The following is a 27,364-nucleotide window of genomic DNA, read 5'->3' on the forward strand; positions in this document are numbered from 1 at the left end:
AAATGATGGAAGATCTTCGGTTTAGTAAGGAGATAAATGCAGGTATGACAGGTAAAGATTTTTTCGAAATAGCGGACAGCTTCACGACAGGAAATCAAATTAATAGGACTGACTCTTTTGGTGCATACACTGATCGTGCACGATTCATGTCGGGTCGTTACATTTGTCTAGAAGAACTTATTAGCGACGAAGCTCCTGATATTATGTGGACCCATTGCATTGTACACAGAGAAGCATTTGCTTCACAACACTTGAGTGCTGATCTCAATTACGCACTGCAAACTATCAAAAATGTAGTGCACTTTATTAAAACTTGCCCGCATAAAGCTGGTTTTTTTAGACAAATGCGTCCCGATAAAGAGGCTGAACATACATCTCTCCCATTTTATGGCAGTGTTCGTTGGCTTTCCAGGGGAATTGCAGTATCGTGAATTTTTGAACTTAGGCGAAAAGTCTGTTCTTAACAGGAAGAAGAAAATCATATCAGTGGTAAGTCCTTTCTAGACAATAACATTCTACTAAAGATCGCTTATTTATGTGATATATTTGAGAAGTTAAACTCACTGACCAAGTCTCTGTAGGAACTGAAACTTACTTCATTCAGCTTATTAATAAATTTTCGGACTTCAAAATGGAAGCTTCTTCTTTGGAAGAGAAACATGAACGACGGAAGAGAAATTGACTTTTTTCCCTGTTACAGCATTTTATAAACGGCAATGAAATAGGCGTTGTATGTAGGTATATTTTCTATAATTGAGGGACATTTATCAGAACTTTATGCTCGTTTAAAAAAAAAAGCTTTACTGAAACTGCAATAGGTTTCATTGAGTTCAAAAACCCTTCAGTCATGATTCTCCTTCTGAGTACACTAAGGCAAAAGGGAAAGAGTTGATTAAACTTTCATAACATTCTTCACTAAAACTGAAGTTTTCATCAGCGACGTTTCCAACAATTTGGTATTTCGTAAGAAAGCAGTTTCCAAGCTTGAGCATGAACGTCTTTTATAACATTCTATCTTTACGAGAGTTGGTTTTCGGCAGTGGCTGTCACTGAAACCAAGTACAGATCAAGGCTTTGTGTAGAGAAGGAGGCAGCTATATTTCATTTGATGGTTAGATTTGACAAATTGTGTGACAAGAAGCAAGCTCAAATGTCGCACTGAGGTGCGTAGAATTTTATTCGCGACGTTTTTTTATTAAATGTCACAGTTTTAAAAGGTATCCTACAGGGGTGCCACGGAAACAACATAATTCGTCAAAGAGCTTCGAATTCAAAAACATTGGAAACCACTGGTCTAATGAGTGCAGAACATGGATCGAGAGTAAACTGAAGGAACACGAAAGCCATGAGAAGTAACAGAAAAGAGAATAGCGAGAAAACATCAGCACTGGTCTAATGAGTGCAGAACATGGATCGAGAGTAAACTGAAGGAACACGAAAGCCATGAGAAGTAACAGAAAAGAGAATAGCGAGAAAACATCAGCACTGGTGATCGCAAAGTAGAGGAAGTAAAGCGGTTCTGCTACTTTAAAAGCAAAATAACCCATGACGGACGCAGGAAGGCGCGCATAAAAAACTGACCAGCACAATCGAAGACGGCATTCTTGGCAAAAAGAAGCTTGCTGGTATCAAACATTTGAGGAAGGAATTTCTGAGAATGGACGTTTGGAGCATAGAATTGTATGGTAGTGAACCATGGATCGTGGAAAATCGAACGTTGGAGATTCGGCGCTACAGAATAATGTTGACAAATATGTGGACTGCTAAAGTAAGGAATGAGGAGGTTCTCTGAGGAATCGTCGAAGAAGGGAACATTGACAAGAAGGAAGGACAGGATGATAGGACATGTGTTAAGAGATCAGGGAATAGCTTCTGTTGTCCGAGAGGGTAAAATCTGTAGAGGAGGAAACAGATTTGAATATATCCAACGAATAACTGAGAAGGTAGGGTGTAGAAAACTTCTCTTTGACAGGGACCACTTGAGTGCGACGTCGCAAAAGTTCAATGACATTTACAGCATTCGGCGCCCCACGTACTGTCTGGCATGGAACCACAATATGGCAGCAGCGGCCGGGGCTGGAGGTGTCCACTGATGGACACAGGGTGGGGCTACGGAGCGTGGTTGCGCAACAGTGCTACAGTGCTAGGGACATTTGTAGAAAGCAGAGCGATGGCAACGGTGAACAAAGTAAACATACCATTATCCCTACAGCAACAGTTGCCGAAGTAGACTTTTTGTCAGAATGGAACGCAAGGAATTTCGCAGAAGGATAAAGAAGTGGCAGGTGGAACACTAGCGTTTCTGCAAGATGAGTCAGCGGACTGTGTGGTGTCGTATACAGTCGACTGTGCGGACAGTGTACATTAGGAGTGCAATGATGATGCTTAACAAGTGAAAGTGATGTTGAAACAGGTGTCTGCGCATGTGGTTCATCCTTGTAGGACAGCAAGCAACAAATAGCGTTTCCAGCGAAAAGCAGTAAAGGACAACCGTTGTCCAAAGAGCGGGTACATGGAAGACCATTCGCAGCATAATAAATAGAAAACAAATATGAAAGATTTCAAGTAAGTCTGCGGCAATATCACCGTGTAGTTGTAATGCACACGTGCATTCCCTTCACGTGTTTATGCTAATTATTACCCACATTTATGAACCTATGCGAGGTCTTTACACGCTCGGGAATGCTCTGTAGCAGCCAGGATACATGTCCATCCGACAATTATGGGTCAGCAAGGAGCAATAACGATAACATCATAAGAGTCAATGTTGTGTAACCTTAGTACGAACAAGATCCGACCATTCGGCAGTAGGATTTTACAGTCTGAGAAAGTGTTCCGAGACAAACTTCCGTCACAATGTCCTCAAACGTGACGTCAGATCCGCCTGGCAAAAGCGATCTGAACGCCCATTGGCTGAGCGTTTTGATATCTATATGCGTAGGAGACGAGTGGAGTGTCCCTATTGGCTGAGGGAGAAAGTTGGGGTCTCTCTTGTGCGTCGGGAGGAAGGTGCGAAGTTAGTAGCAAGGCGCCATTCAAAAGGCACGGTCGAGTAACCGGAGGCGGCTCCAAAAGGACGGTCACGAGCAGGCAGCGCCACTGAAAGTAATAAGTGTGTTGTGAAGTGTTGAGTGTAACGGCGTAGCCAAGAGCTGCCATATTGGAAAGTCTGTGACGCGTGTTTTAAAGTTTTCTTCATTAAAACGATTATATTATAAAACGTTGTTAACCTTTAACAACTGGCATCCCGACACACCCCATATCAGCAGGAGCTCAAACCTACGTTGAATCTGGCGCCCGAGCGCTACTACTGCGACGAGGGACAACCGAAGCAGCAAGTCACCAGGTTACTAATACAGAAACCAGAGAAGGAAGGCAGAGTCGCTTCCTTCTCGCTTCAGTGCCTCACATAAGAAGGAGGGCATTGTGTAGTCCATAACAAAAACTACGGGTACTCAACGGAGGAAACGGCGCACTTGTTACGAAAACTGGTGTTTGCGTGTTTCAAGGACGCTCGATGCAATTTACAGGATGTGCATGATAGTGGCCCACTACGTTATGCACATCAATGGGCGCAACATAGGTTACAGTGGTTTCAACGTAAGCAGTGGATGGTTGCGTAACTTCAAACATATCTACAGACTTGCAAGACGTAAGATAGCGAAATTTCAAACCAAGCGTCAGCTTGACGGTGCACAGCCAATTGGCCAGAAAATTTTGTAGATGAGATAAATAAACGTATCCCATCGTTCAGCAAGTAATTGTTTTCAACTCAGACCAATCAGGATTTGAAGAGGAAATACATGTGAAACAAACCCTGGAAATTAGATGTACCAAGAGATTTGTATCGAGATCAACTAACATCAATGCCTTAACGCATTCTTTTACAATTATGCCGACTGTTAATCTGGATGGTAAATTGGCTCGAAAGTTATTTATTCTGCTGCCGCCTACGATACGTTCTAGTTTTTTTTAATTTATTTTTTTAAGTCTTGTGGGACTTAACTGCTAAGGTCATCAGTCCCTAAGCTTACACACTACATAACCTACATTATCCTAAGGACAAACACACAGCACACACCCATGCCCGAGGGAGGACTCGAACCTCCGCCGGGAGCAGCCACACAGTCTATGACTGCAGCGCCCCAGACCGCTCGGCTAATCCCGCGCGGCGTTACAGCACACTATGCCTCATTTCATACCAGCTGGATCGACTAGACAAGTTCAGCCTCTTAATGTTTGTTTTTTCCGTGCCTATAAAACGTGTTGTCGCCTATCTGCAGCAATGACTTACAGGGTACACAGTCTCACGATAAGCTCCAAGGCAGACAGTTTCGCATTTGCTTGCGTGCCATCGGATTCCATCATTTCCCCCACCAATATGACGCTGTATGCATTCTTTAAGAGTGGATACCCAGCTGAAGGTGCTGCACGGTTTGTAGCTCCCAAGGAGTTTGCTTTCGATTTTGGTGGTGCGAACCTTCGTGATAACTGTGGCTCACCATTTCTCATCCGTGTTCACGGATCAAGTTAATGGTTTGTTTTGTACATTTCTTGGATATCGACGATGTCCATTTTATGAAGAGTAATACGTACATCCCACAGGAGGTTGATCTCTGCAGCTCCAGAACACTAACTTTCTGTCGTCCTCCCAATGCCCCTTTTAACCTTCACGCGCTCGCGCGGGCGGTGAAGTGACCGCCTCTTTGCAATTTCGCGCCATACTTACTCCACAAAGGTAACGAGGCGGCGGGAGGGACTTGTATTCTCTAGTTGCACCTTTTTCCGACAGATGCTGCTCAACGTTCGTCCAAGTCGCACCTCTCTGCTTCTCAGGACAAGTTCAAATAGGTCCGAACACGTTCGGCGGTCAGTTTACCGCCTTGCAAGCGCTTACGGCACTTACAAAAACGGTTAGTTACCGCCTTGCGAGGCCTTACGAGACTTTGTTCTACTCGTCTACTTCGGAATGTAAGTATTTCTTTTTGTAATTCCCATATAATTCCTCAATTTTATAGACTCTTACAATTCTCTAGTGAATGCGCATTACTTTCTATAAGTTTTGCCAATCACAAATTCTGATTTTCTTTCTACTTTAGCACTTGGTCATTCTAAGAAATTTCTGTTGGCAAAAGTAACAATTATTTTTATTTTTTAAAGGGAACGACGAAACCTTACGTCTGATGACATACATAGAATCTTGGCTGAATCGGAGAGAGAGGAAGCAGAGGGGAAAGGCCATGAGGAATCCATAGAAGATGACGTTTCCGATGACCCAGATTATGAACAAGAAGGGATTGAAGATGACATACATCAAAGTGAGTCGGAAATTGATTTGGAAAACTGGGGAGAAAATGACATAGATCAACAGGAGCTACCAACGAATGACATCAGATTTTAAATAGGTGAGGACATGGAAACTATTTGGGCTTGTAGTGCCAATATTACCAGCACAAAATCAAAGTCAAAAAATATAATCAAAACTCTACCAGGTTCTAGAGGACAAGCCAGACTGGAAAGTTTTCTGTATACAGGGTGTTACAAAAAGGTACGGCCAAACTTTCAGGAAACATTCCTCACACACAAATAAAGAAAAGATGTTATGTGGACATGTGTCCGGAAACGCTTAATTTCCATGTTAGAGCTCATTTTAGTTTCGTCAGTATGTACTGTACTTCCTCGATTCACCGCCGGTTGGCCCAATTGAAGGAAGGTAGTGTTGACTTCGGTGCTTGTGCTGACATGCGACTCATTGCTCTACAGCTCCTGCACATTTCAGTCGAAGTGTTCGTACGCTTCTCAACAACAGATTCGGTGACCGATGGATTGGTAGAGGCGGACCAACTCCATGGCCTCCACGCTCTCCTGACCTCAACCCTCTTGACTTTCATTTATGGGGGCATTTGAAAGCTCTTGTCTACGCAACCCCGGTACCAAATGTAGAGACTCTTCGTGCTCGTATTGTGGACGGCTGTGATACAATACGCCATTCTCCAGGGCTGCACCAGCGCATCAGGGATTCCATGCGACGGAGGGTGGATGCATGTATCCTCGCTAACGGAGGACATTTTGAACATTTCCTGTAACAAAGTGTTTGAAGTCGCGCTGGTACGTTCTGTTGCTGTGTGTTTCCATTCCATGATTAATGTGATTTGAAGAGAAGTAATAAAATGAGCTCTAACATGGAAAGTAAGCGTTTCCGGACACATGTCCACATAACATATTTTCTTTCTTTGTGTGTGAGGAATGTTTCCTGAAAGTTTGGCCGTACCTTTTTGTAACACCCTGTATAATAACTCCCGAAATGGTAGAAGGGATCATAAGGTACACGAATATTTATACTGAAAGGAAAAAATTGCCACGTCAAGCACTGGCAGAAGGAAGCAATAACTCTGAAGTACGTGAGAGGGATTATAAGCCGACAACAACGGCATTTTTCAAAGCAAAATTATCTTTTCTTGTGATGAGTTAAGACAGTGAATAATTCTAGTCTTAAGTATTACATCATATAGTCCCAAAACATTACAATTAAAAAAATGTTCTTATATTTCATTTGGGTAGTTGGCTTCCTGTTTGTATTCCATTGTATATTTTATTGTTAAATAAATAATATTGATTACAAATGTGTTTGCAATATTGTGTGAGATATCCTTTGTCGATATTTTATGGACATATGACCTTTAAAAACGGAAAACCTCAAGAGATTGATGAAAACTCTCGGGCGGTCGGCCGACCGCCCGCGCGAGCGCTCGCGTGACTGTTTCTAGCGCGAGCGCATGAAGGTTAAGTCATTAGCAGCTAATACTTTCCCTGTCATAATTGTTAACACAACCCTTCCAAATGAGTCTTAGTAAAGATTGAATTTACAACCTCGTACTTAAGGAGTTCCTTGCCAGGTAAAGAGATTGGCAAGCTTTACCGCAAAATGTTAGAAATCACTACCGCAAGTATAAAGCGTACAACAGCTTAACCTTGAAACCTGTAACGCAGCTCACTGCTTGCCCCGGTGGAATACTTTTCCCAGAGTGGGACAGGCTGCGAGCGATGTGAAAATCTTTTTACGTGCTCTAGTAATGGCAATTCACCACGCTGATATTTGTCCCACAATTCAGGAGCAACATGATTATTTTCAAGGTCACGTCTATATATGTTTATTTTACACTGCACTGCTTTAAAACTTCCGTTACCTCGTGGGTAGAATGATAGAGTTTGTAAGATGATTGTTTCAAACGTCGTTGAAGCGGCTCCGGACAATTTGTAGTTTAGACTTCATATATTGATATACTGGCTCATAAATTAGTGAGTGGTTAAGTATTTTCACTTACATAGTTTTCAAGTACACACTTAGAAAAAATTTAACTGATTGTCATTAAGAGGAATACTGTGCAACTCCGCGAACACGTCCCCGACCGCGCTCGGAGGTAGAAATTGTAAGTCAAACACATATTTCAGAAACCATCCGACTTCTGTTTGAGGATTGGTATACTTGGGACTCGCTTATTTTTCGATACCACGCTGACCTAAATAATTGATGCCGATGTTTGGTTTGTAGGACGCTCAACTGCCCGGTCATCAGCGCCCATAAAAGTCCCAATTTCTACACAGTCAAATATTTACACAATCCAATCTAGCCTCTGTCACGAATGATGATAATGATGATGCAATGACGAGGACAACCAAACACCCAGTCTCGGGGCAGAGGAAATCCTCCCTCGGGCATGGGTGTGTGTTCTTCTTAGCCTAAGTTAGTTTAAGTAGTGTGTAAGTCTAGGGACCAATGAACCGATGACCTCAGCAGTTTGGTTCCTCAGGAATTTACACACATTTGAACATTTGAACAATTCCGCCTTATGTAAGACACCCGCGTAGTTTACTTTTGTTCGCCGATTCGTAAGAAATGCGCGTCAATTACAAAAGTGCAAGAAATATGCGTAATATTTCGACACAAACAAAAGTAAAAACACAACAACATCAAAAACTATGACAAGCTACAGACTGCGTACCACACCTACAGTTACCTTTATAGAAATGCAAGAAGAAAAATAGACAGATAAACCCATTGCAGGTAGCACAAAAGGTTCCTCTGCACACACGTAAATAGCAACATTCACAAGATAATTCCAAATTAATGATTCAGAGTTAAAAATTTTAAAGCACAAACTACGAATACAGTTTCATATACAGTCGACAGTGATACAGTTTTTGATAACATTAAACAAAAAGAAACTTGGACGTGTCCCAAGGTAGTGTATGCCTGTAACATGTAAATCTCATGAAAATGTTTTGGTGAAACGCAAAACGTCCCATCCGCTAATACAATATGCAAGTTACTACACAGAAACTGCAGATTTTGCTCACAAGTGAAAGTCTGTATTTTTATGTAATACTATATTCGTACGTAATTAGGAATTTTAACTGAAAATTTATCTTTTGCGGCAACGAAAAAGAGTTTTTTGCAGCGATGAAAGTTAATTATTGCGTTCTTGCGCAAATGCTTGGGGATGTATGGGAGCCTCGCGAGAGCCGAAACAAGAGAAGTTGGTGGTGCTGAGTGCAAGGGTTGTGGAGCGCAGACGACATTCTGACTCACCCGCAAAATGATGTACCGGGTTCAAGTCGGGACTCTGGCCTGGCCAGTCCAATTCAGAAATACACTACTGGCCATTAAAATTGCTACAACACGAAGAAGACGTGCTCCAGACGCGAAATTTAACCGACAGGAAGAAGATGCTCTGATATGCAGATGATTAGCTTTTCAGAGCATTCACACAAGGTTGGTGCCTGTGGCGACACCTACAACGTGATGACAAGAGAAACTTTCCAACCGATTTCTCATACACAAACACTAGTTGACCGGCGTTGCCTGGTGAAACGTTGTTGTGATGCCTCGTGTAAGGAGGAGAAATGCGTACCATCACGTTTCCTACTTTGATAAAGGTCGGATTGTAGCGACATTGCTGCTCGCGTTGGTCGAGATCCAATGACTGCTAGCAGAATATGGAATCGGTGGGTTCAGGAGGGTAATACGGAACGCCATGCTGGATCCCAACAGCCTCGTATCACTAGCAGTCGAGATGACAGGCATCTTATCCGCACGGCTGTAACGGATCGTGCAGAAACGTCTCGATCCCTGAGTCAACAGATGGGGACGTTTGCAAGACAACAGCCATCTGCACGAACAGTTCGACAACGTTTGCAGCAGCATGGACTATCAGCTCGGAGACCATGGCTGCGGTTACCCTTGACGGTGCATCACAGACAGGAGCGCCTGCGATGGTGTACTCAACGACGAACCTGGGTGCACGAATGGCAAAACGTCATTTTTTCGGATGAATCCGGGATGTGTTTAGAGCATGATGAAGGTCGCATCCGTGTCTGGCGACATCGCGGTGAACGCACATTGGAAGCGTGTGTTCGTCATCGCCATATTGGCGTATCACCCGGCGTAATGGTATGGGGTGCCATTGGTTACACGTCTCGGTCACCTCTTGTTCGCATTGACGGCACTTTGAACAGTGGACGTTACATTTCAGATGTGTTACGATCCGTGGCTCTACGTTCATTCGATCCCTGCGAAACCCTACATTTGAGCAGGATAATGCACGACCGCATGTTACAGGTCCTGTACGGTCCTTTCTGGATACAAGAAATGTTCGACTGCTGCCCTGGTCAGCACATTCTCCAGATCTCTCACCAATTGAAAACGTCTGGTTAATGGCGGCCGAGGAACTGGCTCGTCACAATACGCCAGTCACTACTCTCGATGAACTGTGGTATCGTATTGAAGCTGCATGGGCAGCTGTACCTGTACACGCCATCCAACCTCTGTTTGACTGAATGTCCAGGCGTATGAAGGCCGTTATTACGGCCAGTGGTGGTTGTTATGGGTACAGATTTCTTAGGATCTATGCACCCAAATCGCGTGAAAATGTAATCACATGTCAGTTCTAGTATAATATATTTGTGCAATGAATACCCGTTTATCATCTGCATTTCTTCTTAGTGTAGCAATTTTAATGGCCAGTAGTGTATATATGAACGTTCCACATCTCCTCCTAGATCACTGAGCCGATTTCAACCAACCTTTATACTCACATCACATACTGTTCGGAAATACTCGCTGTGGCTGTGAGGACAGGGATGGGGAACTGGGTGAAAAAGCAAACAGTGTAGCCCACGACACTTGAATAGCCATAATTTATTTATTTCAGTATTTCAGAATGAAAGCACTTACTGACTTGCAACAAACTTTAAACATAATTTCAAACTTTTACCAAATGTTAGCACGCTGAAAACCTCCCAGAAAATGACGAAAGGAAAAAAGTTTATCGTCTTCTACGACTTCGCTGTTTATGCAGTACTAAGATCATTCGTGACACATTTTGCAGGCAGTATTCACAAAAACCGCTGAATGCGCCTGAACGACTCACACTTTCTGAGATATGACGCTGCAAACATTGAGATGCGTGAAAAATTGCAGCATCATACATGACGTTTTGATTTATAATTTCTTCGCTACTAACTGTATTCGAGACACATTTCGCAGACAGTATCCTGGCAGATTAAAAGTGTGTGCCGGGCCGAGACTCGAACTCTGGACCTCTGAGTCATGCTTGGGTAGGTCAGTGGTAGAGCACTTGCCAGCGAAGGCAAAGGTCTTGAGTTCGAGTCTCGGTCCGCCGGCCGGTGTGGACGAGCGGATCTAGGCGCTTCAGTCTGGAACCGCGCGACCGCTACGGTCACAGGTTCGACTCCTGCCTCGGGCACGGATGTGTGTGATGTCCTTATATTAGGTAGGTTAAAGTAGTTCTAAGTTCTAGGGGACTCATGACCTCAGATGTTGAGTCCCATAGTGCTCAGAGCCATTTGAACCACTTTTCGAGTCTCGGTCCGCCACACAATTTTAATCTGCCAGGAAGTTTCACACCAGCGCACATTCAGCTGCAGAGTGAAAACTTCATTCTGGAAGTATCCACGTATGCCAATGGATGGACTTAAAAAATTTTATCTGTCTGAGACGCACAGTTCAGGACCTATACGTATCAAATATGTTAAACATATGTGAATTATATGTGAACATGTGCTTACGTGGGCAAAGATACGGATAAAAAGTTCCTCCTAAACCCCTCGATCGCTTTCAGCCAAACTTGGCACACATATTATTATCTCTAAAGAAATTGTGTGGTTAAGAACCATCAACCTATTATTACGGAGGGGTGACAACGTGCAATGAGAATCTGGGGAGCAAGAGATGGCCAGACAGAGAGGGGGAAGGAGGAGGTGGAGTAACAGAATTGGAATAAACACATACTGTGGCAATTCCAGCTACTCAGCTAGTAATAAAATAAAATTTTCCAAATCGTGAAAAAGCATACCCCATTCTAAATGATTCGTGTTGTAAGTAGGCTGTTTATGTTTCTTATTGGCAACGTTACGTAGTGCTCTGTATGAAAATCACTGGCTGTGCTGTGTGCAGTCTGTGGCTGGTTTGCATTGTTGTTGGCTATTGTAGTGTTGGGCAGCTGGATGTTAACAGCACATAGCGTTGCGCAGTTGGAGGTGAGCCGCCAGCAGTGATGGATGTGGGGAGAGAGATGGCGGAGTTTTGAAATTTGTAAGACTGTCATGAACTGCTATATACACTCCTGGAAATTGAAATAAGAACACCGTGAATTCATTGTCCCAGGAAGGGGAAACTTTATTGACACATTCCTGGGGTCAGATACATCACATGATCACACTGACAGAACCAGAGGCACATAGACACAGGCAACAGAGCATGCACAATGTCGGCACTAGTACAGTGTATATCCACCTTTCGCAGCAATGCAGGCTGCTATTCTCCCATGGAGACGATCGTAGAGATGCTGGATGCAGTCCTGTGGAACGGCTTGCCATGCCATTTCCACCTGGCGCCTCAGTTGGACCAGCGTTCGTGCTGGACGTGCAGACCGCGTGAGACGACGCTTCATCCAGTCCCAAACATGCTCAATGGGGGACAGATCCGGAGATCTTGCTGGCCAGGGTAGTTGACTTACACCTTCTAGAGCACGTTGGGTGGCACGGGATACATGCGGACGTGCATTGTCCTGTTGGAACAGCAAGTTCCCTTGCCGGTCTAGGAATGGTAGAACGATGGGTTCGATGACGGTTTGGATGTACCGTGCACTATTCAGTGTCCCCTCGACGATCACCAGTGGTGTACGGCCAGTGTAGGAGATCGCTCCCCACACCATGATGCCGGGTGTTGGCCCTGTGTGCCTCGGTCGTATGCAGTCCTGATTGTGGCGCTCACCTGCACGGCGCCAAACACGCATACGACCATCATTGGCACCAAGGCAGAAGCGACTTTCATCGCTGAAGACGACACGTCTCCATTCGTCCCTCCATTCACGCCTGTCGCGACACCACTGGAGGCGGGCTGGACGATGTTGGGGCGTGAGCGGAAGACGGCCTAACGGTGTGCGGGACCGTAGCCCAGCTTCATGGAGACGGTTGCGAATGGTCCTCGCCGATACCCCAGGAGCAACAGTGTCCCTAATTTGCTGGGAAGTGGCGGTGCGGTCCCCTACGGCACTGCGTAAGATCCTACGGTGTTGGCGTGCATCCGTGCGTCGCTGCGGTCCGGTCCCAGGTCGACGGGCACGTGCACCTTCCGCCGACCACTGGCGACAACATCGATGTACTGTGGAGACCTCACGCCCCACGTGTTGAGCAATTCGGCGGTACGTCCACCCGGCCTCCCCCATGCCCACTATACGCCCTCGCTCAAAGTCCGTCAACTGCACATACGGTTCACGTCCACGCTGTCGCGGCATGCTACCAGCGTTAAAGACTGCGATGGAGCTCCGTATGCCACGGCAAACTGGCTGACACTGACGGCGGCGGTGCACAAATGCTGCGCAGCTAGCGCCATTCGACGGCCAACACCGCGGTTCCTGGTGTGTCCGCTGTGCCGTGCGTGTGATCATTGCTTGTACAGCCCTCTCGCAGTGTCCGGAGCAAGTATGGTGGGTCTGACACACCGGTGTCAATGTGTTCTTTTTTCCATTTCCAGGAGTGTATAATATGACTATTAAGGTAAATACAGTGTTTGTTCTCTATTAAAATCTTTCATTTGCTAACTATGCCTATCAGTAGTTAGTGCCTTCCTTAGTTTGAATCTTTTATTTAGCTGGCAGTAGTGGCGCTCGCTGTATTGCAGTAGTCCGAATAACGAAGATTTTTGTGAGATAAGTGATTTGTGAAATGTATAGGTTAATATTAGACAGGGCCATTCTTTTGTAGGGATTATTGAAAGTCAGATTGCGTTGCGCTAAAATATATTGTGTGTCAGTTAAAGCACAGTCTTGTATAATTCTTCAAAAAGGGGACGTTTCATATAGCGACCCTGCCAGGATACCTCACTGGAATCTTCTGATTTTTTCTTGTAGTTTGTGTAATTAGTGTAGCTATTGTTTATTGCTAGCGTGTAATTGTAGAGAAAATCTCCTTTGTAGTTGCAGTCTTTCATTGTTGTTGTGGCATGCATGTAGATTTGCACCAAGTATTTCGCAGCTGCGCTTGCAATTAACGAGATATTATTTTCAGTGCTATGTAATGTGTTCTCTTATTTTTGCTCTTCAAATTGTGCTTTTCTGTGTTATCGTGTGAAATATTGTGACAATTATGGCGTGTGAAAAACGTACACTAGGCTCCAAAGTAAACTGAGAAATAATAGTGACGAGGAGCGTAGCTTACCAACACCACTGTATAATGAATTAACCGACATTCTAAGTAGTAATTTGGTAACTGTGCATAGGGAAATGGAGCGGGCGTCAAATAGTGGTGTAGACAGTGAAACAAGTAGTGAACAGGGAAGCATTATCGATCGATCGGTCGGCAACAGCTCGCCTCAGGAATCGGGAATGACAGAACACAATATTGCAAATACTTTTGGGTTCTCACCGTTTTCTCAAATGAGTCAAGACACGTTTTCCACTTGTCAAAATGTGAATGTTGCCGGTGCAAATTCACTGCCGAAAAGCACTCAGAAACATGTTTCACACACCAGTGCATTGTTATTACAATTAATGCAACAAATGGGAGAAAAGCTTCAAAAGTTAGACACAATGGAACAAAATCAGAGACAAACACAGGAAATGTTTCAAAAGTAGACACAATGGAACAAAATCGGAGACAAACACAGCAAAAGCTTCAAACGTTAGACACAATGGAACAAAATCTTCAAAAGTTAGACACAATGGAACAAAATCTTCGGAAGTTAGACACCACGCTTGAACAAACACGTGAATATTTAACTACTGAGTTACATAACATTGAATAGAAATGTCAAAAAATCTGTAATGACGTAAAAACACAAATTCGTGAGCATTTCCAACCTATTTTTTCGCGGCATGAAAATGCATTGCAGAATCACGAAGAAGCCATAAAAGAACTGCAAATTATTGTTCATGAAAATCATGAGACCTTGCAAGCTAAAACTGACTCAGTTGCATCTACTGATTCGGTTACGCAACTTGCAAAAACTCAGGAAAACTTAAAGGACACAGTAGATACGATTTCAACACAAATGGACACTCTGAAACTTGGTTCAGAAAAACACACAGAGGAAATAATTTCACTATCGGATAAAGTAGCCAAACTTTCAGATCAGTTCATTAACTTATCTACAAAGGTAGATGTTGATCTGAATGACGCAGGACCTGTAGCCATCACTGACACAGAAGAGTTTGAACAAATTAAGAAATTCAAACAAAATCATAATCAAATTAATACCCAACACAAAAGAGAAATCCGGGAAGTACAAGATCAGTTGGCACAAGTAATACAAGAATTACATATTTCAGAGGACACTCGCGCTCCAACACGGGAAGAGGAACTCAGAAATACGGAAAAGTCACAAAATAATAACACAGGGCATTTCGGAAATTATGAAAGAAATTGGCAAGGTGCACCGAATTTCGAGATGGAACCGCCGACATGGCGTAACAATGACCGATATGTGACTCGCCGACATTTTGACTATAAGCTGTTTATTACTACACGTAAATTCAAAACGTTTAAGATCCGGCAACGACATTCATCCACAAGCGTGGCTTCATCAATTCTCTCATTGTTTTCCTCCCAACTGGTCATTAGAGCACAGATTAGAATTTATGTGTGGCTACTTAGAGAATGAACCAGCTGTAAGAATGCGATCGGTCATTCACGATTGTCACAGTGAAGGAGAATTTTATCATGGCTTCCTCTCAGCGTATTGGTCTCAAGCTACACAAGACCGAGTAAAACATAGCATCATAATGACGAAACATTTCGAACAACCTGAATTTTCCAGTCTCATGAAATATTTTGAAGACATGTTGCACAAGAATCAGTACCTGTCAAACCCATACAGCCCCTCAGATCTCATCCGCATTTGCTTAATCAAATTACCTGAACATTTACGACATATTATTTTGGCAGGACGTTGCAAAGACGACATTGAAGCTTTTCAGGGGCTCTTACAAGAATTAGAAATTGACACTGACAATCGCGGAACGCGAAAACAGGAACACAACAGTTACAGGTCACATCCGTCGCAATTCCGCGATGAAAGAAATAATAACTGGACACGAGAAGTCTATTCTTACAACGTAAATCGTGACCAAAACAGACACCACCCGTATGACAACCACTGGCAGAGTAATAGTTACAGAGAAAGATCACATTTCCGTAGTAATGAATATGACAGAGATTACCATAGAAACAGACAATATGGGAACAAAAACAATTATTATCAAGGGAGACAGAATAACTTCAGACGCAACAGTTCAGCACGCAGTTACGATTCCGGGAGAAATTCTCCACCACATGACCGACAGACAAGAAACTACAGGAACTACCGACATGACGACAGACGATATAATCATAACGACAGACCTGAATTTCATCAGAACTGGCGGGATTTAAACAGGGCTGGGCCCTCTGGGCAAGGTGAATTTGTAGAAGTTCGGTCTCCTAATCCCAATAACGGCGCGCACCAACAAAGAGACAGACAATGACTCGCACCGCAGGCAGCCGCGTGCGCCGGCTGGCTCAGAGAAAAATAACATAGACGTTAACATTAAGAAAAATTCCAGTATTCTTTACCGACGTATACCACATGATAATTTCGTCGAAGTTGAAACACTGCATACTAGGAAGAGTAAAGGTTTACACCACATTTCACATGTAAAATCATTTATTGAATGATAATCTGCTGTTTAACTTAGTCTTTGCCATAAAACTTTTCACTTCACATTTCTAGTATGCTTTGTCAGACTTAGAATCTGTTAACATGCAACAATGTCTGAAGTTAAATATCCAGTCAAGAACCAAGAGAATTTATTTAAACAGAAATTACCACTGCATTGTGATAGTGAACAGATGACACAGTGTTATTGTGTGTGTACATTCTTGCTTGGTAGTTGCACGATTACGTAACGACTATAAGGCTCACATACTTAGAACATATACCGGTACTGCTAATGAGATTTTAATGCAACGCTTTGGTTTACTTGAAAATACATTCTGGAGTTTATGTGACAACTACACGGTTTTATCATGACGCTACTAATGAGTGACAATTTACAATGTTGCTTTTGCGGTGTTTCTGTTTTATATCTGCACAGTTTTTCTGCATTATTCTGGAAAGTAAAACATGTTGTAGTAGTAACTTTTGTGGTATAGCTACAATGAGACAGCCTTTTCCGTAGCACAACAATACGTTACAGCACAGTACTTTCTTCATCACGGAAATAAGCATAATAACTAAGATATCTATACGCAAAGCATTTCACTTTTGTTTATCGTGAGGTAAGTACATTGACTTCTGCAGAACTTGGCTTTCGGAGGACGATAACTACGACACTTCCACAGAGATTATCTTACAACAAGATGCACAGTTTAGCGCTACAGTACACGTATTTGAGTGATTAATTTTGTACTTAAAACATTTACTTTTACAGATTTTTGAATTACAAAGAAAGTTTTCCGTGATACATTTCATTCCATTGCTGTAATCTGTAACACCTGAGGATATAATTACATTTATCCTCAGGGGGGTACACGCTTACTTTTGTGCATCATGTGTTTGGCAAGCACAAGGAGCCCTAGCTAATATGGTATTTGCTTATACAACTTTACACATCGGTACCATATTTCTCTAATGCATAAATTACACAGCTATCTGATTATTTGACAGAGAAACAAACATTCTTTTTACTATGTCAGTGACACATGTTTACGCAATTACAGAGTTGGATTGCTTCACACTTACGAAATTGTATTTTGTCAGTACTTTATGAACTCTTCATATTTTTTCGGAACCATTGTGATACTATGAGTGCGTTGAATGATATATTTGGTATGGGATCACGATTTTTAAAGTACGTTTGAGGCAGATGACACTTTTGTCATGAGCAGAGAATTTTTTTAGGTTTTGAAATTATTGGAGGAAGCTACGACGATTTTGAGAGTTGACTGAGGTGTTATGATGTTATTATTACGATGACTATATGTATTATGCTGTTGCGGTATGTTTATGATCATTAAGCTGATGCTATATGAGTTATTTGATTATGCTATGTATCTGTTATGATGAAATATTGAAGAAGTGTCGACGAATAAGGTAAGGAATAATGAGTAGTGGTTAGGGACTCTGGTTTGTGAAAAGGTTGTTGGAAACCAAGAATCGAACTTTAAGAGTTATGAAATGTGTGTATATGCGTGAATGTATCACAATGCTGGCGAAAATTTTTTGGATGCTGTTATATTTATAGGATTTTGTTTCTACAGATGTGTAACCCAAATTCTTGACCTGTGAAATATTTTTATATGAGACTGTCACTGTGGCGGAAACTGCCGTTGTAAATATTTCAGCAAGAAAGGTAAGTGACCTTGGCGTAATGCGTTTTGGGCGCCCAGCTGAGAGGTAGACGTCTGACAAAAGAAAGCCATTAGGTGCAAAAAAAAAGGAGGCCATTATCCTCGCTATTGACATTCCTTTGTAGAAAGCATCGCAAATATGACACGCTCGAACTTGAAAACATATGATTACACTGTGGAGCTCTTAATTTATGATATTTACTAAAATGCCTAATGAAATGATGAGAAACATTTTACATCCATTGTCTTTCTAGTTGAGAGATTGCTCATTTTGTTTAATATCTAGTTTCTAGCGGCACTGCAGCATTGGTTAAAATAAAATTTTATAGATGTACTAATATAAATATTTTCTGTCTACAGATCGAGTAAATAATAATTTTTTCAAAAAAATGAGGGAGCACAAAAAGACATTTACCTTCACAGGAACTGCATTCATAATTTTCTTTTCAAGTACTTGGTAACTTTTTTGGTAGAATAACTTATTGTGGTGCACCACTTTAATTACTTAGACATTAAGACGTGATTATACATTTCCCTTATCTGTATTGTTATCTTTAGTGTACTATTTTTTCTGCTTGAGCTATGTCATGTTTAGGTATAAGTTATTTCATTTTCTGCTGCTGTTTGCCAGGCATAGTGCTACTGAATTTTAATTTGTGTTACTCTGCTAAGCCAGATTTATTTTTCTTGTTTGCTGCACATTGCCTTATATTAGTTGTAATATTGCAATTGCATTGCTAATTTCTATAATGCTGCTTCCTTTGCAAATCTGCATTTTTTGTCATTGCTGTTTGTGTTAATTGTTTTGTGCTGCTGCATTGCCTCGCCCCTTAGTTTAGCATCTGAGCTCAGTAGATTTAAGTTAGCTCAAGAGGGGGTAGACTATATAAGAGAATGAGTTGCGATGAATTGGAAGAAATGCATTGAGAAGTTATACGAAAAAAGTACAGAAAGCAGGTATAGATAGGACCTTTTGGGAATAATGAAGAACGAAGGGAGATCTCCGAGAAGTAAAGAAGTGTTTGTGGACCCTTGTGTATTTATGTTCTTCCTGTCTTAATATGTTTATCTGATAAGACTTATGTTGTAGAATGTTTCTAATACTCAGCTACATGAACTATGATGAGGAATACTGTTATCCTCAAATATAATTTGCATTAATAATATGTTATTTACTTTGTAAAGATGTTTAAACATTATTTATCTGTTCTGTTTTGTTGCTCATGTGTGAAGTTGATGTTTCAAAAGTTATTCTGATCTTTTATGTAGATATTTATAATTCCTGTAACACTGATGTATATGTTATTTCGATTATTTTGTAAAGCCTGTATTACTGCAAATGTTATCTGCATTATTATGTTTTTAATGATGTTTTCTGTATCTTTGTAATTGTATTCTTATGTTATAAAATTGTGATTGACACCAGTTCATCAAATCAAGTAACTCGTAAGTTCCATTTCACTGCACACGTTTCTGTTTGTCATAGTATATGGACAATATGTGAGAAGTAGGGACTGTTAGTGTTTGCACGTGTGTTAAAAACTCAGCAAGGGACTGGATAACAGCATTGCTGGTTCTAAGGACAATTCCAAAAACTTTGTGAGTGCACAAGTGGTGGTTTATGGACTTGCTATATTGTCCGCAAGACCCTTCGATGGTGATTGTGCACCGGCACATTTGCAACAGATGGCTGCTGGCCGTCTCTACAAGGACTACAGTGGGTCTGCGTCTTTCCTGACTCAGCAGTACCATTATTTCTACAAGGACTGCAGTGGATCTGCGCCTCTGGTGGCCCACCAATACCGTAATCTCTACCAAGACTATAGTGGGTCTGCTCTGTGATGACCTACCTACCAATATTCTTCAAAACGTCGAATGACTCTGCTGTGGGTTTGCTCTGTTGTGGCCCATTACCTGTCTGCATGTCAAGAGTCAGCACTGTCTTTTCGTTGGAAGGACACTACTTCTTCAACACTGCATGGAAATCCACTACTTCGTGTGCATTTTCTTTTACTGCTCAGACTTTGAGAAAAACACTGCAGTTTTATTGTGATGAATAATCAGGACTGTCTTTATTGACTGTGAGAAAATTTTAGCTTTTGACCAACATTGTATCAATAAGTGTGTGCATTTGATTTCTTTGTTATCGTAATTATAAAAATTTTTATCAAATCATTATTGGCCACTGCCAAAAAAAATTTGTAAAATTTTTTGTGGGGAGCATGGCGGCTATGTAAGTAGGCTGTTTATGTTTTCTTATTGGCAACGTTACGTAGTGCTCGGTATGAAAATCACTGGCTGTGCTGTGTGCAGTCTGTGGCTGGTTTGCATTGTTGTTGGCTATTGTAGTGTTGGGCAGCTGGATGTTAACAGCGCATAGCGTTGCGCAGTGGGAGGTGAGCCGCCAGCAGTGGTGGATGTGGGGAGAGAGATGGCGGAGTTTTGAAATTTGTCATGAACTGATATATATATATATATATATATATATATATATATATATATATATATATATATATATGATATTAAGGTAAATACATTGTTTGTTCTCTATTAAAATCTTTCATTTGCTAACTATGCCTATCAGTAGTTAGTGCCTTCCTTAGTTTGAATCTTTTATTTAGCTGGCAGTAGTGGCGCTCGCTGTATTGCAGTAGTTCGAGTAACGAAGATTTTTTGTGAGGTAAGTGATTTGTGAAACGTATAGGTTAATATTAGACAGGGCCATTATTTTGTAGGGATTATTGAAAGTCAGATTGCGTTGCGCTAAAAAATATTGTGTGTCAGTTAAAGCACAGTCTTGTATAATTCTTCAAAAAGGGGACGTTTCAATGTTTAGGGCTGTTACCAATCCTGGCTAATCCTGGTAGGGCGTACAAGGGGCGTGAACAGCGTCAGATACTAGGCAATCACTGTGGAGGTCAGGGAGATGCTGCGTACTCGTGTGATACAGTGCTATCACAACGTGACAGATTTTGAAAGGGGTCTCCCTGTGGATGTCCGTTCGGCTGGCTGGTCGAGTCGGAGAATGTCCATATTTATGGATCATTCGGAAGTGACAGAGATCCAGCGTTCATCCTCTGTGGAAACGTGTGGGCAGGAATACTCGTCGCCGAGGTACTGGACGACCACCTGTGACCGCCACAGGGTAGGGTCGCCATAATGTGCACCAGTGTCACCGGACTCCCTGGAACACTCTGTGTTACTGTGCACCATCGCTCGGAGACTAGCTGCAGCAGCACTAGGGAATTGCGCCGGCTACCGTGAACACAACAACTCAAAATGCAGCGTTAGGGGTGGTGGCGACACCGTGGAACAGAAACTGTTCACGAAGCTGGTCGCACTGCGCTCAGCGATTATGCAGTACCTCAGACGAGCATCGTCATCATGGCGGCGACTTTCTTCAATTGACGAGGCACGTCAGTGTTACTTCTGGCGTCATGTGTAGTGAGGCATCAGATATGACTTAACTTAAGGTCACAACTGCTGCTGGCCATTGTTGGAATTCTTGTCTCACAGTGGTACTTCGCAAACATGCCACATCCGCAAGTGTTACCTCTGACGCGACAATATTGTGAAGGCATTTTCCAAAACTACAACATTCGTGCACAGTCCGCGCTTGTCTCTATGAAGTGTGCGCGTGACGTTGAGGTCTTCCCGTGGCCAGCAAGATCGCAGATCTGTTCCCGTCCTCGACAAAACTTGTGTGAGACCAGCTCGGAAATCACTGTCAGTATCCAGGATACCAACGACCAGATATAACAGTTGTGGACCAGCTTGACTCGGGAGGCGATTCAAAGGCTTTATAACACGCTTCCCAACCGAATCAAAGCATGCATCCACGCACATGGAGGAGGGGCGTGCGGGTGCAACGTCATACTGCCAACTTCTTTCCAAACTTGACTCGATTTTGAAATCACGGAAATACACTACTGGGCATTAAAATTGTTACACCACGAAGATGAAGTGCTACAGACGCGAAACTTAACCGACAGGAAGAAGATGCTGTGATATGCAAATGCTTAGCTTTTCAGAGCATTCACCCAAGTCTGCCGCCGGTGGCGAGACCTACAACTTGCTGACTTGAGGAAAGTTTCTGTTGTGGACTGGCGAGACAGCCAATGCACAGTGACGCGTAACCGAAAGGCCCGCGTTTAATTCACGCAGGCTGGCGTGAGGTCTGAAACAGGATACGTAATGAATGCTATAAAGAAAAGTACGTAGCTGCTGGAATACTTAACTTTAATCCACAATTGGTGAACATTGGTCTTGTTACTGTACATGCTTCATTAGATACATAGCAAAGGATAAATGGCGTCTTGCTAGGTCGTAGCAATTGACTTAGCTGAAGGCTATGCTAACTATCGTCTCGGCAAATGAGAGCGTAATTCTCAGTGAACCATGGCTAGCAACGTCGGCTGCACAACTGGGGCGAGTGCCAGGACGTCTCTCTAGACCTGCCGTGTGGCGGCGCTCGGTCTGCAATTACTGACAGTGGCGACACGCAGGTCCGTCGTATACTAGCGGATCGCGGCCGATTTAAAGGGCTACCACCTAGCAAGTGTGGTGTCTGGCGGTGACACCACAGTTTCCAACCGATTTCTCATACACAAACAGCAGCTGACCGGTGTTGCCTGGTGAAACGTTGTTGTGATGCCTCGTGTAAGGGGGAGAAATGCGTACCATCACGTTTCCGACTTTGATACAGGTCGGATTGTAGCCTATCGCGATTCCGGTTTACCGTATCGCGACATTGCTGCTCCCGTTGGTCGAGATCCAATGACCGTTAGCAGAATATGTAATCGGTGGGTTCAGGAGGGTAATACGGAACCAGATGACAGGCATCATATCCGCACTGCTGTGACGGATCGTGCAGCCACGTCTCGATCCCTGAGTGAACAGATGGGGACGTTTGCAAGACAACAACCATCTGCACGAACAGTTCGACGACGTTTGCAGCAGCATGGACTATCAGCTCGGAGACCGTGGCTGCGGTTACCCTTGACGCTGCATCACAGACAGGAGCACCTGCGATGGTGTACTCATCGACGAACCTGGGTGCACGACGAATGGCAAAACGTCACTTTTTGGATAAATCCAGGTTCTGTTTACAGCATCGTGATGGTCGCACCCGTTTTTGGCGACATCGCGGTGAACGCACATTGGAAGCGTGTATTCGTCATCGCCATACTGGTGTATCACCCGGCGTGATGGTATGGGGTGGCATTTGTTACTCGTCTCGGTCACCTCTTGTTCGCATTGACGGCACTTTGAACAGTAAACGTTACATTTCAGATGTGTTACGATCCGTGGCTCTACGTTCATTCGATCCCTGCGAAACCCTCCATTTCAGCAGGATAAGGCACGACCGCATGTTACAGGTCCTGTACGGGCGTTTCTGGATACAGAAAATGTTCGACTGCTGCCCTGGCCAGCACAGATCTCTCACCAATTGAAAACGTCTGGTCAATGGTGGCCGAGGAACTGGCTCGTCACAATACACCAGTCACTACTCTTGCTGAACTGTGTTATCTTGTTGAAGCTGCATGGGCAGCTGTACCTGTACACGGCATCCAAGCTCTGTTTGACTCAATGCCCAGGCGTATCAAGGCTCTTATTACGGCCAGAGGTGTTTGTTCTAGGTACTGATTTCTCAGGATCTATGCACCGAAATTGCGTGAAAATGTAATGACATATCAGTTCTAGTACAATATATTTGTGCTATGAATACCCTTTTATCATCTGAATTTCTTCTTAGTGTAGCAATTTTAATGGCCAGTAGTGTAATATCTGATACCCTCTCAAACCGTGAAGTTCACTTCGTTTGCTTTTTGTGGTATCGATAGCTACGATGCAACGACGTAGCTACAAGTTCCTAGGTTGGCACTACGACACCGACATAGACGACAACGCCCTCTAGCCGGCGCTGTGCAGCTCTACGAGCGCCGCTCCAGATTCTCCCCATCTGATTCCGAGTAGACGACGAAGCAACTTAGCTTCTGCCTCATAGGGCGCTAACCATTGCAGACTTGATTACTTCAGTTACTTCAGTGATAGTTTGGCAAACTACTAGCGGCTGGTACCGTTGATGCCTGAACGGCTTCACACCTACGTGCTCATCTGTACGCAAAATAATAATATCAGTTGTATATGTTCATACCCCAGTAAAAGAGTTTTAACCTATACGCAGTACCGAAGCATTTCACCTATTCCTGCTCCTGTTCGCATTCTACATTCGACCTACCCTTCAGTTTACAGCAGCAGACCCACGCGCCGCCTTCAAGGCGGGATACAAAACATTTCACTTTCTGGCAGCTTAACTTCTTTGTCAGGTAGAGTTTTTCGTCAGCACATGTTTGATAAGAAAAGATACGTTATGACATTCTCTTCTAATAACCCATTGCTTTAAGGAACACAGCTTGTTCAACTGGTCTAGCGATCGAATTTAGAAGTAACTAGCTGATAAAGCAAGCAATGTGCGGTAATACATTTCGCCAATTTTCTATTAGAAACGAGTAGAAAGAAATAAACTTTGTTTGTGGTGAAGTATCGAAAAACATTCATTTCCATTTATTCTTGAAAACCCCTTTGACGCCCAAAGAAATACGCATAATGTACAAATGTGTAAGCAGAGTATCCACATTAAGAAAGATGATCCGGGACAGTTTCTGTGCGCTGGGCGCAGCTGCTTCGCGTGTAAACGTCTCCATGGCAACGCCTCTTCATATGTCTATACACCGATAACGTCTGCTGTTCGCAGTTGACAGCTATAAAAAGCCCTGCCAAGTGTCACGGATTTCCTTAAGCTGACTAGGCTATCGGAGTATCTTAGCAGTAAAGGATAGATGCCGCAGTTTTCCACGTATCTTAGTGTTTATGATGTCGTATCCTTTGAACTATGCGTCGTACGATGATACATTTACGTAGGTACATTCATCGCCATACGAGGATACTATCTGTCAAACACACTGACGGAAAAAAAATTGCAACACAAAAGATAATTAACACAGAGTCGTGAAATTTCGGGAATACACTTGTCTGGGTAACATGTTTATGTGTTTAACATTGCAAGATCACAGGTTAACGTAAGCGCGGGGTGAGCAGTTGCAAATATGAAATGCTGGTCCATTAATAACCGGTGTAGCCACCAGAATGCTGAATGCAAGAATCCAAAGGTGCGTGCAGTGTGTCGTACATGTGCCGGGTGTCAGTTTGTGGGATGGAGTTCCATGCCTACTGCACTTGGTGGGACGGTACAGGGGCGATGCTAGAGTCGTCATCAAAAAAGTGGTTCAAATGGCTCTAAGCACTATGGGACAACACCTCAGGTCATCAGTCCCATAGACTTAGAACTTCTTCAACCTGTGGTCCAGGAGTAGCGTCTTTGATTCATAATCAAAATCGTCTTCGCTCCCGGGTTCGATCCCCGCCACTGCCTAAATTTTGATAAATAATCAGCATTGGCGGCCGAAGACTTCCCGCATAAGAAGTCAGCCTCATTCTGCCAACGGCCTTGTCAACGAGGGCGGACGAGCGGATAGAGATTCAGGGCACTCTCTTGTCCTAGGGGTGGGAAATTGCCCCTAAAGGCGGAAGAATCAGCAATGATCAACGACATGGGGATGCAGAAGGCAATGGAAACCACTGCATTAAAGACACGTAACGTGTATCCACAAGACATGTGGCCTGTAACTGAAGAAGTGTCATGATGATCTCTCCATTGGCAAAAGATTCCGGAATAGTCCCCCATTCGGATCTCCGGGAGGGGACTGCCAAGGGGGAGGTTACCATGAGAAAAAGATTGAATAATCAATGAAAGGATAACGTTCTACGAGTCGGGGCGTGGTATGTCAGAAGCTTGAACGTGGTAGGGAAACTAGAAAATCTGAAAAGGGAAATGCAAAGGCTCAATCTAGATATAGTAGGGGTCAGTGAAGTGAAGTGGAAAGAAGACAAGGATTTCTGGTCAGATGAGTTTCGCGTAATATCAACAGCAGCAGAAAATGGTATAACAGGTGTTGGATTCGTTATGAATAGGAAGGTAGGGCAGAGGGTGTGTTACTGTGAACAGTTCAGTGACTGGGTTGTTCTAATCAGAATCGACAGCAGACCAACACCGATAACGATAGTTCAGGTATACATGCCGACGTCGCAAGCTGAAGATGGACAGATCGAGAAAGTGTATGAGGATATTAAAAGGGTAATACAGTATGTAAAGGGGCACGAAAATCTAATAGTCATGGGCGACTGGAATGCAGTTATAGGGGAAGGAATAGATGAAAAGGTTACAGGGGAATATGGGTTTGGGACAAGGAATGAAAGAAGAGAAAGACTAATTGAGTTCTGTAACAAGTTTCACTTAGTAATAGCGAATACCCTGTTCAAGAATCACAAGAGGAGGAGGTATACTTGGAAAAGGCCGGGAGATACGGGAAGATTTCAATTAGATTACATCATGGTCAGACAGAGATTCCAAAATCAGATACTGGATTGTAAGACGTACCCAGGAGAAGATATAGACTCAGATCACAATGTAGTAGTGATGAACAGTAGGCTGAAGTTCAAGACATTAGTCAGGAAGAATCAATACGCAAAGAAGTGGGATACGGAAGTACTAAGGAATGACGAGATACGTTTGAAGTTCTCTAACGCTATAGATACAGCAATAAGGAATAGCGCAGTAGGCAGTACAGTTGAAGAGGAATGGACATCTCTAAAAAGGGCCATCACAGAAGTTGGGAAGGAAAACATAGGTACAAAGAAGGTAGCTGCGAAGAAACCATGGGTAACAGAAGAAATACTTCAGTTGATTGATGAAAAGAGGAAGTACAAACATGTTCCGGGAAAATCAGGAATACAGAAATACAAGTCGCTGAGGAATGAAATAAATAGGAAGTGCAGGGAAGCTAAGACGAAATGGCTGCAGGAAAAATGTGAAGACATCGAAAAAGATATGATTGTCGGAAGGACAGACTCAGCATACAGGAAAGTCAAAACAACCTTTGGTGACATTAAAAGCAACGGTGGTAACATTAAGAGTGCAACGGGAATTCCACTGTTAAATACAGAGGAGAGAGCAGATAGAAGGAAAGAATACATTGAAAGCCTCTATGAGGGTGAAGATTTGTCTGATGTGATAGAAGAAGAAACAGCAGTCGATTTAGAAGAGATAGGGGATCCAGTATTAGAAACGGAATATAAAAGAGCTTTGGAGGACTTACGGTCAAATAAGGCAGAAGGGATGGATAACATTCCATCAGAATTACTAAAATCATTGGGGGAATTGGCAACAAATCGACTATTCACGTTGGTGTGTAGAATATATGAGTCTGGCGACATACCATCAGACTTTCGGAAAAGCATCAGCCACACAATTCCGAAGACGGCAAGAGCTGACAAGTGCGAGAATTATCGCACAATCAGCTTAACAGCTCATGCATCGAAGCTGCTTACAAGAATA

Source organism: Schistocerca piceifrons, chromosome 9, assembly GCF_021461385.2.
Source record: "Schistocerca piceifrons isolate TAMUIC-IGC-003096 chromosome 9, iqSchPice1.1, whole genome shotgun sequence".
NCBI classification, from domain to species: Eukaryota; Metazoa; Arthropoda; class Insecta; order Orthoptera; family Acrididae; genus Schistocerca; species Schistocerca piceifrons.